This window comes from Oncorhynchus gorbuscha, linkage group LG17, assembly GCF_021184085.1.
Source record: "Oncorhynchus gorbuscha isolate QuinsamMale2020 ecotype Even-year linkage group LG17, OgorEven_v1.0, whole genome shotgun sequence".
In the NCBI taxonomy this organism is placed as follows: domain Eukaryota; kingdom Metazoa; phylum Chordata; class Actinopteri; order Salmoniformes; family Salmonidae; genus Oncorhynchus; species Oncorhynchus gorbuscha.
This window is the reverse complement of record NC_060189.1, coordinates 23155705-23167447: the sequence shown is the minus strand read 5'-3', so window position 1 is coordinate 23167447 and position 11743 is coordinate 23155705.

Genomic DNA, 11743 nt, shown 5'->3' with positions numbered 1-11743 from the left:
CATCTATGTGTTCCATTGTGTGATGATCCCCCCTGTGTTTCTAAGTATCAAAAAAACATAAAAAGGCTTATTGTAAAGATGTGATAACTCTACTCTTTTAGCTTAGTTTGCAGCAGGCCAATCTACAAGTGGTGTTATTACAGTACCATCCTCTGAGAGTTTTTCCACACCCTTATCTGGCTCTGTCTCAATATCAACAGTATGAGGAAGCACAATCCCAGAATTTACAGTAAGACAGGATGGATCCAAAAGGGGAATCCGTATTTGATCACTAATACATTCATCATCTCATTAACCATTGTCTATCTCATTTTATCAATAAAAATTCAAAGGTCATGCTTTCACACACTGTAACTATTGTTGTAGTAGATTCTTTTTTCACACAGTAGTTGTTGACAGACTAGTACAGGCTCAGAATGTGCTGATAAAAAAAAAGCCACCCAGTAAGCAAAATGACGTTGACATCACGTGCATTTCAGGTGCTGAATTAAAGGTTAGACTAGTATGAATTTTCTTTTATATGAACATTGAAAAGACGCCTCTTAATAGGAAAGAGGAGCCAACTGAAGACTACAACAAAATATGCATTATTACTACCATCTATCACATTCACTTATGTTAGCTTCTTCAAAGGGTTTAAAACTGGCAGTGATGATGTTCAAAGTAGTCCAACCAACAGACCACTTCAACTACAATAACATTACGAGTAATGGTTACTGTCACACCCTGACCATAGTTTGCTTTGTATGTTTCTATGTTTTGTTTGGTCAGGGTGTGATCTGAGTGGGCATTCTATGTTGTGTGTCTAGTTTGTCTCTTTCTGTGTTTGGCCTGATATGGTTCTCAATCAGAGGCAGGTGTTAGTCATCGTCTCTGATTGGGAACCATATGTAGGTAGCCTGTTTGGTGCTGGGGTTTGTGGGTGATTGTTCCTGTGTTAGTGTTTGTGCCACACAGGACTGGTTTTTTGGGTTTGCACGTTGTTGTTTTGGTTATGTGTTCAGTTTTCTCTTTAAAAAACCATGGACAACTACCGTGCTGCATTTTGATCCGCCTCTCCTTCAATAGAAGAATCCTGTGACAGTTGCACATTTTTTATTTTCTTGCTATGACTGTGATATGTTTTTATTTATCTACCTTAGTTGAAAGCACTGACTCTTAAGTCACTCTGGATAAGAGATTCTGCTGAATGACCAAAATGTAAATGTAAAAACAAAAACTTGCAAAGCAAGTTCTGCCACAAAACAAGTGCAAATTTGGTCGTTCCGGACCAGATCCAAATCTGAACAAATCATAGACGTCTTGGCTATGTTTCACAAGTTCTGAAAATCACAGTACAGTACAGCACAGTAGAGCACAAGAGTACAGTACAACACAGTTTAGTACAGTAGTGCACAAGAGTACAGTACAGCACAGTAGAGCACAAGAGTACAGTACAATACGGTACAGAACAGTAGTTATATTCAGTAGAGTACAGTACATTAGAGTTTAATTACAGTAAAGTACAGTACAGTATAGTTTAATTTGGTTCAGTACCTTACAGTAAAGTTTAATTCAGTAGAGTACAGTTTAGTTCAGTAGAATACATTAGAGAACAGTACACTAATTTACTTTTCTTTACTGTACTCTTCTGTGCTCTATTGTACTGTACTATACTCTGCTTTTCTTTACTGTGCTGTCCTAACTTCCGAAACATAGATGTCTATGATTGGTTCAGATTTGATCAGGATCTTTGAATGAGTAGTTGTGTCCGAACTTTTGACTGGTACTGTTTGATGCTAAATGAAGGACCGGACATTTGTGGACATCTATGATTGTTTCAGATTTGGTTCGGACCGAGGAAAAAAAGACAAAGAAAAGTATATTTTTAAAAAAGTCATCCAAAAGACGTTGCCTGACATCAAATCCTTAGTGGGCTTTCATATGTGGAATGTGAAGATATGAGGGAAGGGTGCTGCTAGAGGCTCTGACACATGACTCTCAGTCTACTCGTAAGTGGGAGGTAGGCTGGCTCTGCTGTCAGAAACCTTTTATGCCAGTATTCAGGTGGTGTAGTATGGGCTCTTTGTTCTGCCAACCCTGTGGTTTCATAACAGTTTGCCACACAAGAGCGGTCAAGCTGTCCAGAAAGGCCTCTCTATCTGTGTCTGGGGAGGAGAGGAGAGCACCGGAATGTGACAGACGGGGGCAGGCCAAAGGGCTTGGATAATTCCTCGGGAAGCTGCTGCATACAGCAGTACTACACACCCTGGGGAAGGGGAGGATTCTCTCTGAATCTCTCTGATTTTGTCTGACTCGGATTGGGTTTGTTTTGGGTTCTGGCCAGGTGGCCACTGCCTGCAACTGGGTGAGACATCAAATGAAAGATTTAATGGATCACGCTACCATCTAACAGAAAACAAACATAGTTCCATAGACTCTCCTGCCAGAAAGTGAATAAGGCTTACTCACCCTTGCATTCACGGCCAAAATACAGTCTACTGCAGGTCCAAATAGAATCAAATAGTATTCCTCAAATGCTTCATAAACAACAGGTGTAGACTAACAGTGAAATGCTTACTTAAGGCCCCTCCAAACAATGCAGAGAGAAAGAAAATAGAGAAATAATAGAAAATAAATAACATGTAATAATAAAAGTAATAATAAATACACAATGAGTAATGATAACTTGACTAGAGTGTTTTCTGGTAATTTTTGTGTAAATGTAAACCTTCTAAAAACGGATGAGTCAGGTCAAAGTGTCTCTGTCATAAACTCACTAAACAAGTGGCTTGTCATTGGTGAGCAGAGATGCTGTTGTTTATATGAATTCTGAAAGGTTTAGAATATTGACTGTCTGAAATGAGCTATATGGGTCTGTCTGGTGTGCATGTGGTGCAGCGTAGGGAGCATGGAGAGATGTCTGTCTGTCTGTCTGGCCCAGCCTTATTTGGTTGCTGTAACAGCCCCCAGACAATCTTTCTCCTCCTTCAGACCTCCAAGTTATCCCTACTCTGGAAAATAGCTGGTTCTCTCAAGAATCAGAATCACATTTATACAGAAATATTTGTGGTTTTCATAGTTTATCTTTTTATAGCACATATTGTCATCTTTCAAAACTCTGTCATTTGCTTTCTGTAGTGTTTTTTACAATTTGAGCAGAATGCTATAATTCACACTTATCTGTTCATTGTGCCAAAGGCACCTTCAATCAGAAATGAGATCTACTGTATGAATCTGGCACCTCTGCCCCATATTTCAGTGTGAGGAGGTTGTATCGCTGTGAGGAAGCCGACCACAACGGGTCCATAGCCGCACACTTCCTGACTGACACAGAGCTGGCCGTAAGCGGACATGTTTCTCATAAAGACGTGTTTCCTAGGCTGTCCTTTTCCCATATGGAACCAGGCCAGACATCCTCATTCCTGGCTCTCTGATAACCCTGTGGGAGGGTACAGTCCTAAAACATGCCACCTCATTAAAACAAGTCACTTTTATTTTCATTTTGTTAGGTTTTCTTTACTTCCCTGTCAATGCAGCTCTTTCTCTGTTTGCTTGGAATGTGGTATCTGGGCTACTGGACGGCATCCCAGAAGCCCCGGCTGCAGTGCAGGTCTTAACGAGTGGGCGCTGTGAAAAGCAGACTGGGCAGAGACAGACTGGGCAGAGACAGACAAGGAAACATACATCAGTCACCCAGCAACACCCCAGTCCTCTCCAGCAAGGGGGCATTTAGGGTCAGCTGCTCTGTGGGATCAGAGCATTTTGTCATAGCCATTAAAGCTACTCTCTCTCTCCATAGGGCAAGCTCATGTGTGCTTCCCATGTCCAACACAAATGGTTTTGGTTAGCCTAGAGCCAGAGATACCCGTTACTACAGGCGGACCATGAGGTGATGATTTATTGCTTCATCCAAGAGCACTCAAACGCTGACATGCCTGTAATTGACGGATGGCATTGTGTTTTAATGACAGAAGTTTGAAGTTGCAGTAATGGCCCATTTAAAGTCCTGCATATGTATTTCTAGTCACCATCGTTACCTCATGTCCCTTATCTTCTATTGTGTGACCAAAACACACCAGTCAATTAATTATATTGCAGACAGGTTGAGAGAAAGGTTAAGTGTGTCTAATTTTATCTCAGTGGTTAGTGTTATCAGTATATAGTCAGTACACCACCAAAAGGCCCTAAGCCAAGGGCCATGCCTCATGCATCCTCTTCTCTCAAGGCATGGGTTTATTTAAGGCCCCTTGGCCATGGAGGGGTGAAGGTCAAGTCCACAGGCAAGGAGCAGAGCAGGGCCCTCCATGACAGATGAGAGAAGCATGGGGTGCTGAATGCATGAGGTAGGGAAGGAATGTGTCTGTGGAGCCTACACCTCTGGCCCTGTCAGCAGAGAAAAGACAATATGCTGTGTGGGTAATCGCAGGGTTCATAAATGAGTAACACTTCCCATCCTGTAATGGTATAAAGGGATTCATTACATTTCAGAGGACTTTGAACATGGACAGGTAAGCCGGGGGAGAGACATCTAGCAGCAACTGGGTATGTAGTGAGGGGTTGGTGAGAGAAGGGATATTGATGAGCGATTAGGTTTTGGGAGTGAAACGAGACAGAGGAATGCAGATTCTTCTTCAGTCACCCTGCTGGGAGTAGGGGTTGATGAACACAGCTAGGGTTGCAAAGCTACTGGTAATTTATCAAAGTTACTGGAATTTTCAGTCATTTTGGTAATTAACAGAAAATGTATGGCAATATATTGTAACTTTGGAAATGTATACTTAAATACCTTAAGATAAATTAATAGTGTGTATATATATACAGTTGAAGTCAGAAGTTTACATACAGTCAGGTTGGAGTCATTAAAATTCATTTTTCAACCGCTCCACAAATTTCTTGTTAACAAACTATAGTTTTGGCAAGTCAGGAGTAATTTTTCCAAAAAATTGTTTGCAGACAGATTATTTCACTTATAATTCACTGTATCACAATTCCAGTGGGTCAGAAGTTTACATACACTACAGTGCCTTGCAAAAGTATTCGGCCCCCTTGAACTTTGCGACCTTTTGCCACATTTCAGGCTTCAAACATAAAGATATAAAACTGTATTTTTTTGTGAAGAATCAACACTGAAACATTCATGAGAGCACCAGATTTTCCGGAAGCCTGTGTGATCACGTTCTCCGCAGTCAATGTGAGTAAGACCTATAAACAGGTCAACATTCACAATGCCCCAGGGCCAGGCGGATTACCAGGACGTGTACTGCGAGCATTCGCTGACCAACAGGCAAGTGTGTTCACTGACATGTTCAACCTCTCCCTGTCTGAGTCTGTAATCCCAAAATGTTTGAAGCAAACGACCATAGTGCCTGTGCCCAAGAGCACTAAGGTAACCTGCCTAAATGACTACCGACCCATAGCACTCACGTCTATAGCCATGAAGTGCTTTGAAAGGCTGGTCAAAGGCTCACATCAACACCATTATCCCAGAAACCCTAGACCCACTCCAATTTGCATACCGCCCCAACAGATCCACAATTGATGCAATCGCTATTGCACTCCACACTGCCCTTTCCCACCTGGTCAAAAGGAACACTTATGTGAGAATATTCTCATCGACGGGGCTGCAGTGGAGCAGGTTGAAAGCTTCAAGTTCCTTGGTGTCCACATCACCAACAAACTAACATGGTCCAAGCACACCAAGGCAGTCATGAAGAGGGCACGACAAAGCCTATTGCCCCTCAGGAGACTGAAAAGATTTGTCATTGTTCCTCAGATCCTCAAAAGGTTCTACAGGTGCATCATCAAGAGCATCCTAATGGGTTGCATCACTGCCTGGTATGGCAACTGCTTGGCCTCCGATTGCAAGGCACTACAGAGGGTAGTGCGAACGGCCCAGTACATCACTGGGGCAAAGCTTCCTGCCATCCAGGACCTCTATACCAGGCGGTGTCAGAGGAAGGCGCAAAAAATTGTCAAAGACTCCAGCCACCCTAGTCATAGACTGTTCTCTCTGTTACCGCTTATATATATATATATATATATATATATATATATATATATATATATATATATATATATATATATATATATATATATATATATATATATATATAGATATATATATATATATATAGAGAGAGAGAGAGATCTGTCTATCTGTGTATATATATAGATATATAGATCTATCTATTCATCTATCTATCTATCTATCTATCTATCTATCTATATCCTAATTAGAATTGGGTACAGGTCATGTTGTTCTTCACATTACCGTCTCTGGTAAACACATACTATATCAAATAAAATCAACATTTACAGTACAGGATACAGAAGGTGAAGTAAAATGGTTACTTGCATAGTGGAGTCTTTTGTTTATTCATGTAGCTAGCTAGCTAAACAATTAACCATAATCCCAACTCATAATGTTACTACCCTACATGAATCTGCAGGTAGCTAACCAACGAGGTTCAAGGTTAGCTAGCTAGCTAACATTAGGCTATAGCTAGCAATGCAAATGACTATCAATCATATTACTACACAGGTCATACATGTAATGTTAGCTGGCGAGCCAGCTATATATATAGAGCAAGATATCCCTCTAGTGGTGTGGGGGCTGTGCTTTGGCAAAGTGGGTGGGGTTATATCCTTCCTGTTTGGCCCTGTCCGGGGGTGTCCTCGGATGGGGCCACAGTGTCTCCTGTCTCCTGTCCCCTCCTGTCTCAGCCTCCAGTATTTATGCTGCAGTAGTTTGTGTCGGGGGGCTAGGGTCAGTTTGTTATATCTGGAGTACTTGTCCTGTGTGAATCTAAGTGTGCGTTCTCTAATTCTCTCCTTCTTTCTTTCTCTCTCTCGGAGGACCTGAGCCCTAGGACCATGCCCCAGGACTACCTGACATGATGACTCCTTGCTGTCCCCAGTCCACCTGGCCATGCTGCTGCTCCAGTTTCAACTGACCTGAGCCCTAGGACCATGCCCCAGGACTACCTGACATGACTCCTTGCTGTCCCCAGTCCACCTGGCCATGCTGCTGCTCCAGTTTCAACTGTTCTGCCTTACTATTATTCGACCATGTTGGTCATTTATGAACATTTGAACATCTTGGCCATGTTCTGTTATAATCTCCACCCGGCACAGCCAGAAGAGGACGGGCCACCCCACATATGCTCTCTCTAATTCTCTCTTTCTTTCTCTCTCTCTCTCAGAGGACCTGAGCCCTAGGACCGTGCCCCAGGACTACCTGACATGATGACTCCTTGCTGTCCCCGGTCCACCTGACTGTGCTGCTGCTCCAGTTTCAACTGTTCTGCCTTGTTATTATTCGACCATGCTGGTCATTTATGAACATTTGAACATCTTGGCCATGTTCTGTTATAATCTCCACCCGGCACAGCCAGAAGAGGACTGGCCACCCCACATAGCCTGGTTCCTCTCTAGGTTTCTTCCTAGGTTTTGGCCTTTCTAGGGAGTTTTTCCTAGCCACCGTGCTTCTACATCTGCATTGCTTGCTGTTTGGGGTTTTAGGCTGGGTTTCTGTACAGCACTTTGAGATATCAGCTGATGTACGAAGGGCTATATAAATACATTTGATTTGATTTGATTTGAAGCTAGCAAGTTAACCGTACACATTAACTTAAAACGAAAACAACTTTCTGACAAAATTTGAAATGTATAATATCTGAAAATGTTGCTAGCTAGATTATTTTACATGGATGGATGCTTTTCCCTCTGTCATGGATGCCTTGGTTGCCCTTAGTTTGAAGATGTAATCCAGAGGCAGGTTTTTAATACAACTGCATGTTCTCTTTTCTACTCCCTCTGCATATTTGCAATCAAATTCCAGAAATTTCTCCATCTCGTTAGCTATCATACTCTAATTTTGATTACAAAACTCAGCCCTCCAGAAAGTGGAGAGAAACACGTTTGCATTTCTGCTATGTGATATCTTTCAAAAAAGCTTTGTTAGAAATAATTACATACACATATTGACCAGCTCATGTTATAGACAGAAGTGTGCTTTATGGCAGACAAATCTGAACTCATCTCTCGGCATGTCCAGCTCATCCATTATCTCAGCCAATCATGGATAGCGGGAAGGTTGCTGTCTTTTTCCTTGGCTAAACTAGGCTTGTAATTTAACAATTTTATTTGTATTTTATTTGTATTTACAGCACATGACAGTTCACATGTTCCAGAATGTGTTTTTATTTTTTTAAAGTAAGTTCAAATGCCTCTCCTGTGAAGTAGTGGCACGCGACATACGCCTAGTTTCCTGAAACAAGTAACATTTAGGCCATTGTTGTATGTGTATTTCACATACAAAGGTAAAAATCAGAGTATAATGCTTTTATGGATGTCAACCCCAGTACTACCACCACCGATGTTTGTATGCTAGCTCTTCTAACAGTTTATATGAACGTGAGTTAGCGTTTAGCATTCACTTCTTAACCTGGAAAGGAACAACTTCTAAATGTTATGCAGCGAAAACAGCCAAATATATCCTAATTGGACTTTAGTAAACACATTGTGGGCCTGTTACAATACATTGATCATAACAAATTTGACAATTATCAACTTTGTTAAATCAGATTTGTTGAATGTGTGCCAAACTGGTGTCCTTCTTCTATCCCCCACGGTCTGCGCTCCATTGACCTCTTTACCACATCTATACTACAGAAGTTGCCAAATAATTTGGTCTGCAATATCATTCACAGTAACACATATTGACGTTTTGAATTCTGTCGTCCATATAACTCAGTCCCATTTCTGAGGATTAGATTTCCTTGAACTCCCTGTGTTCCCAAAAGGCTCTGAGAAGTCTGACTTATCTGTAGAAAAACAACCTCCCGTCCAACTGGAATAGTTTTAGCCAACTGGAAATGTTTTTAGCTGAATTGTCCAACCATTTTGTGGGATCCAGTCCAACCAAGCACAGGGGAAATCTATGGCAGGTTCATTTATCATCTTGAAATACCACTGCTTCACTGGTAGAGCATTTGCATCAGAGCTTATCAGAACCATGTCATGAGCCCTCCTGAAAAATAGGTGCAGTAGGAATACTGCTGGGAAGTGTTGGTACACATCTTCAGTGTTTCTTGTTTCCTTTACAGTTGTTTGTTTATCTGTCTTTGTCACTCTCGCTGTCTCTCACCCTCTCTTTACAGTGTGACACACTAATACTATTGAAGGAGCAGCTGAGGACTTTGATGGAGGAGTGCAAGATATCTCAGAGCTGGGGACACAGTCTGGGTCTGAGGACAGGAGACACATTGTCCAGGGACACCTCTGATATAGAGATCCTGCCGGACAGCACCACCCGTCTCTGTCACAGCTGCTTGGAGATGCATACACCACCAGCTTTAGCCAGCCGGACAAAGCGACCACTATGTGTTCATCATAGAGTATTTACACATTTGTTTGGTGTGACAGTACCGGTCAATTTACAGTACCCGTCAAAAGTTTGGACACACCTACTCATTCAAGGTTTATTTTTTATTTTTTTATATATTGTAGAATAGTAGTGAAGATATCAAAACCATGAAATAACACATATGGAATCATGTAGTAACCAAAAAATACTTCAAAGTAGCCTCCCTTTGCCTTGATGACAGATTTGCACACTGTTGGCATTCTTTCAACCCACTTCACCTGGAATGCTTTTCCAACAGTCTTGAAGGAGTTCCCACATATGCTGAGAACTTTTTGGTTCCTTTTCCTTCACTTTGCAGTTCATCTCATCCCAAACCATCTCAGTTGGGTTGGGGTCGGGTGATTGTGGAGGCCAGGTTATCTGATGCAGCACTCCATCACTGTCCTTCTTGGTCAAATAGCCCTTATACAGCCTGGAGGTGTGTTGGGTCATTGTCCTGTTGAAAAACAAATGATAGTCCCACTAAGCACAAATCAGATTAGGATGGCGTATCGGTACAGAATGCTGTGGTAACCATGCTGGTTATTTGAATTCTAAATAAATCATAGACAATGTCACCAGCAAGACACCTACACACCATCACACCTTCTCCTCCATTCTTCACAGTGGGAACCACACATGCAGAGATCGTCCATTCACCTACTCTGTGTCTCACAAAAACACACTGGTTGGAACCAAAAATCTAAAATTAGGATTCACCAGACCAAAGGACAGATTTCCACCGGTCTAATGTCCATTGCTCGAGTTTCTTGGCACAAGCAAGTCTCTTCTTATTGGTGTACTTTAGTAGTGGTTTCTTTGCAGCAATTTGTCCATGAAGGCCTGATTCATGCAGTCTCCTCTGGACAGTTGATGTTGATGTGTCTGTTACTTGAACTCTGTGAAGCATTTATTTGGGCTGCAATTTCTGAGGCTGGTAACTCTAAGGAACTTATCCTCTGCAGCACAGGTAGCTCTGAAACAGTAATTTATCTTTGCTTACTTGAGCTGTTCTTGCCATAATATGGACTTAGCCCTATTTGGTAAAATGCCATCTTCTGTATTCCACCTCTACCATGTCACAACACAACTGATTTGCTCAACCGCATTAAGAAGGAAAGAAATTCCTCAGGTTTACTTCTAACAAGGAACACCTGTTAATTGAAATGCATTCCGGGTGACTACCTAATGAAGCTGGTTGAGAGAATTCCAAGAGTGTGCAAAGCTGTTATCAAGGCAAAGGGTGGCTACTTTGAAGAATCTAAAATATATTTTGATTTGTTTAACACTTTTTTGGTTACTACATGATTCAACCAGGCCTGCAGTCATGTCACGAGAAGTGCAGCAATATGGATTTCCACACCAACAAACACACAATGACTGTATGAATCACTGTGTTTTGTAAAACTGTGTAGTGTATAATCATAATAATCTAGTGAAACAACCATATTATACATGTCTCTGATGTTTGTCTAGGATTTATAAAATGTCTTTGTACAAGCTTTCTTAATTAAATAGCGTGATACAGATTGAAAAATCTAAATGAATGAAACCTGTAACGGATTTTTACTTGTGTCTATCGCTCAATTGTGCCTTTGTACAATGATCGCTCCCCTAGGTCTGTATATTCCACTTGAGTATTTCATTTTCACTTTCCGGTACCTCCAAATGAGGAGTCAGAACAGTCGGAGAGCCCATTGTATGGACCAATGATCATTTGGAAGAGAACAGACCGTTCATGGTCACATTAAACTTAACAACTTGTTTCTTTGACTGCAGAATGTAATACATGAATAAGCATTTAGCTGTGAGCAGTGGGAGTGTGAGGCAATGTTGGGCAAACCCTCTTGGATTCCTTCTGTACTAATGAGCAGACAGACGTTGCTGCTGAAGGGGACAATGGGAACCCATTACAACTTCCACTCCTAATAGGGAGGCCATTCCGTACATTCTTGCTTCTATAGGTGAGTCCTAAGCAGAGCTCAGTTGAGTTACTCAAGGGAAGAAGGCCATTGTTCCATCCACCAACTTGTGTCTCCCCAGTTCTACTCTAATTACAGATTTATCTGTCATTCTCCTTAGAAAATACCTGGCTGTCGGCTTTGAAAGTAAGTTTTGGGGGTGAATTAGCTGTTGACATGTTTCTTACAGGTATATGTTCAGGTTCACACAGCGACAGGAGTATCCTGCAACTGTCTGACCCTCGAGCAAAGGTCCTCTTTTTCCTCTCCCCTGGACACCCAGAGGCCTGCACTGTTCACTCTCTGCCTTAGACACCTTGACCCCAGACTTAATGCTAAGCTTCAGGAATTATCTCACATTCCAGTCAACAGAAAACATATTCACCAGGTGAAC